Genomic DNA, 4,672 nt, shown 5'->3' on the forward strand with positions numbered 1-4,672 from the left:
CTCAGTTTTCCTGTGGCATGTGGGATCTTAGTTCCCCGACCAGGGATCGAACCCACGTCCCCTGCATTGGAAGGCAGATTCTTTACCACTGGGCCACCAGGGAAGTCCCTAGTATCCTCTTCTTACTTCATGTATGTAGTATTTTCTCTTATCTCTCCGAAGATATTGAGAATGATTTATGTATATTTTCCCATTTTCATTTTCTGCTTCCTTCAGGTGGCTTTATTCTGTCAGCTCATTTTGGTCTCTACCTTTCATACTTGATGTTTTCTTCTGAAGTCTGTTGATCCTTAGCTATTTGCTCACATTTAAGAGTGGGGAACTAAAGAACTGCAAATTGGTAGTGCTTGTCAATTATGATCTTTGCTATTTTGCTCTGACTGGACTGTTGCAGTGGATACCTGATACCAGTGTCCTAGGCTGTTGTTGCTTTTTTTTTTTTCTCTTGGATTTGTCAAATTCCCTAGAGAAGCTCCTCCAGTCTCCCATCTGGAGAGAGTATCTCTGGCTGCCACCATTTTGGTTTAAATGTAGGAAGAATGCTGGGCCCAGGATTTCAGTGCTCCTTATGTACATTTCACTCCATCCCATTTTCAGTGCAATATCCATGCCCTCAACTCTGCCAAATGCCCAACCCCATTCTCATCTAGATACCTTTTGTTGTATCTTCATATTGTTGTATCTACACCCCCTCTTCCCAGGTGTGAGAGGGACAGTTGCTGTACATATTTGGGAGGGGATCCAATGGTCTGTTTCTTAAATAGGCTTTCAAACAATCCTTTTCTCCATCCCTTCTCTACCCCTAATTCCAGAGATATCTAGTGCTTCAATTCTTGAGCCTTTGGGAGTTCTTCAGCTAAACTGCGTTGCTTCTTAGGTCCTCCATTGCTGGCTTGTTATTCAACATTTTCAATTCTGCTAAGTCGCTTACCACTTTCCATTTGCTTTCTCTCTCCTAAAACTGTGATGCTGTGAGTCTTCTCTATTTCTTGTGGTTTTATTGTCTTAGTTAAAAATATATTTACTATCATTTTAGTGGATTTTCAGGAGGGAGCACACATAAATTAATATGCTAAAGCTGCCACTGTGTATTGTTTTTCTTACCACTCAATCTCAAATGTCACAACATACGCACAGACAGGTTCTGGGAACCTGCTTTTGTTGTTGTTGTTTTTATTGAAGTATAGTTGATTTACAATGTTGTGTTAGTTTCAGGTGTACAGCAAAATAATTTATTTATACATATATGTATAGGTATATGTATGTGTGTATGTATATATTCTTTTTCAGATTCTTTTCCCTTATAGGCTATTACAAAATAGTGAGTATAATTCCCTGTGCTATACAGTTGGTCCTTGTTAATTCTCTGTTTTATGTGTAGTAGTGTGTATATGTTAATCCCAAACTCCTAATTTATCCCTCCCCCTCCTTCCACCTTTGGTACCATAAATTTGTTTTCTATGTCTGTTGGCCTATTTCTGTTTTGTATGTAAGTTCATTTGTATCATTTTTTTAAGATTCCACTTATAAGTAATATCATATGATATTTATCTTTCTCTGTCTGATTTACTTCACTTAGTATGATAATCTCTAGGTCCATCCATGTTGCTGCAAATGGCATTATTTCATTCTTTTTTTTGACTAATATTCCATTGTACATGTATATACCACATCTTTATCCACTCATCTGTCAGTGGACATTTAGGTTGCTTCCATGTCTTGGCTACTGCAAGTAGTGCTGCAATGAACTTTGGGGTGCATGTACTTTTTCAAATTATGGCTTTCTCTGGATATATGCCCAGGAGTGGGATTGCAGGATCATATGGTAGCTCTACCCCCTTGCCCTAGAGCCACTACAGTCACTGCCCTTTTGGTTAAGACTAACAGAAAAATCATTATGGGATCCCCTTTAACCATTTTTGTACCTAACACAGTAGAAGCTCTCCTGAATTCTCACCACACACATTTCTCAGTCAGCCACCACAACTCTTATGAAGTCTTTTTGTTAACCGCCCCTCACATTACTCTTTTATGTTGTAGTAATCTTAACCCTGCTACTCATTTTGTTGTTGTTGTTTCAATAAAAATTATATAAATTTAATGACTCTCAGGGAAGAATTAAAAACACCCCCATGTCCACATATCAGCAGAACTCAATTTATACTTGTTATTCTTTTTTTTTTAATTGAGGTATAATTGACATACAACATTATAATAGTTTCAGTTGTACAACATACATAATGATTCCATATTTGTATATATTGTGAAATGATTGCCACAATAAGTCTAGTTAACATCCATCACCACACAGTCACAGAATTTTTCTCTCGTCATGAGAACTTTAAAGATTTACTCTTAGCAACTTTCAATAGGCAATACAGTATTAATATAGTTGCCATGCAGTGTATTATATCTCCATGACTTATGTAATTTAGAATTGGAAGTTTGTATGTTTTCATCCCCCTTCACCCATTAACCCTGCTACTCTTCTTCCCTCCATTGCCAACAAAGTCCCTCACAATTTCTTTTTTTTTTTTTAATTTATCTATTTATTTATATTTTATTTTTGGCTGCCTTGGGTCTTCGTTGCTGCGCGGGCTTTCTCTAGTTGCAGCGAGCGGGGGCTACTCTTCGTAGCAGCGTGCGGGCTTCTCATTGCGGTGTCTTCTCTTGTTGCGGAGCATGGGCTCTAGGCGCGCGGGCTTCAGCAGTTGAGGCACATGGGCTATAGAGCGCAGGATCAGTAGTTGTGGCACACGGGCTTAGTTGCTCCGCGGCATGTGGTATCTTCCCGGACCAGGGCTTGAACCCTTGACCCCTGCATTGGTAGGTGGATTCTTAACCACTGCGCCACCAGGGAAGTCCCTCTCACAATTTCTTAATGCTGACAGATCACCTTCTCACTCTTTGTGATGATCTAAAGGAAGTTCCTTTAGGTAACACTGACTTCTTGTGGTTCACTGCTGGTTCTTATTTAAAAGGTGACAATGGCAAATATTGTGCTAGGTATGCTACTGCAACTTCTTTTGATGGATTTTCCTACATTTGTAGGCAAATGGATTTCCTACAACTTCCTGTGTCTAATGGATATAAATATGTTTTAGTCATGATCTGTATGTTTTCACACTGCACTGAAGTCTTCCCTTGCAAGCAGGCTACTGCCTCTTCTGTGGCTAAATTCCATTTGGAAAAGATTATCCTTACCTGGGGAACTCCTCTCAAACTTCATAGTGATTGAGGAACCTATTTTACTGGTCAGATACTTTGACAAGTTTGCACTCTTTGGCCAGTTTTACAACACTTTTACTGTGTTTACCACCCTCAATCCTCTGGTTTAGTTGAATGCACCAACAACATTGTTAAGGCTTATTTGGCAAAATTTGTAGAGGCCCTCCAAAAGCATTGACACTGGTCCTTCTTATTTCAGATCTACCACTTTTGGAACTCATAAAGTCTCACCCTTTGAGATAGTACAGGATGCCCAACACACTTGGCTCCTGCTTCTTTTGACCCACAACTGATAAAAGGAGAGAAACTCCAGTGTTGCAAAGGCCTAATTGTTTCTATTAAAAATCGCCATGTTTTGTTAGAGGAGTCTTTTCACAGTGGACTCTCAGGAGATGAAGACCTTAAGCATGACAAGTTGCAAAATGGAGATTTCATCTATAGCAAAAGACACCTCCAGAAGAACTCTCTTCAACCTTGTTGGAGAAGCCCCTATCAGGTACTGCTAACCAACCCTTGTGCCACTGAACCCCAAGGAAAAGACTCTTGGATTCATGTGACACACTTAAAGAAAGCACCGACTAATAAGAACCTACCGTATAGCACAGGGAACTCTACTCAGGGCTCTGTGGTGACCTAAATGGGAAGGAAATCCAAAAAAGAAGGGATGTATGTATACGTACAGCTGATTCACTTTGCTATATAGCAGAAACTAACACAACATTGTAAAGCAACTATACGCCAATAAAAATTTATTTTAAAAAAAGAAAGAAAGAAAGTGCCAAACGCTGACTGTACCTGTACATCACCTGGTGACCTAAAAGTAAAGATTTCCTGGAATTGAAGCAGATGACATCTGATGAGACAGCTTTTCCAAGATATCTGGGTCAGGCCTATTGGAAGTTTGTCGCCAAAACTTTGATGGTGACACTATGCTTCAGATGATCTCCAATGTCTATTTTCTTGATAACGTATGGACTTTAGATAAAAAGAAGTGCCTGAGTGGGGCTTCCCTGGTGGTGCAGTAGTTAAGAATCCACGTGCCAATGCAGGTGACATGGGTTCAAGCCCTGGTCTGGGAAGATCTCACATGCCACGGAGCAACTAATCCCGTGCACCACAACTACTGAGCCTGCAATCTAGAGCCTGTGAGCCACAACTACTGAAGCCCACGCACCTAGAGCCTGTGTTCCGCAACAAGAGAAGCCTCCGCTATGAGAAGCCCATGCACCGCAACAAAGAGTATCCCCCGCTCGCCACAACTAGAGAAAGCCTGCATGCAGCAATGAAGACCCAACGCAGCCAAAAGTAAAATAAATAGATTTATTTTTAAAAAAAGAACAAAGCTGGAGGCATAACCCTCCCAGACTTCAGACAATACTACAAAGCTACAGTAATCAAAATAGCATGGTATTGGCACAAAACAGACATATGGATCAATGGAACA

This window comes from Physeter macrocephalus, chromosome 6 (genome assembly GCF_002837175.3).
Source record: "Physeter macrocephalus isolate SW-GA chromosome 6, ASM283717v5, whole genome shotgun sequence".
NCBI lineage: Eukaryota > Metazoa > Chordata > Mammalia > Artiodactyla > Physeteridae > Physeter > Physeter macrocephalus.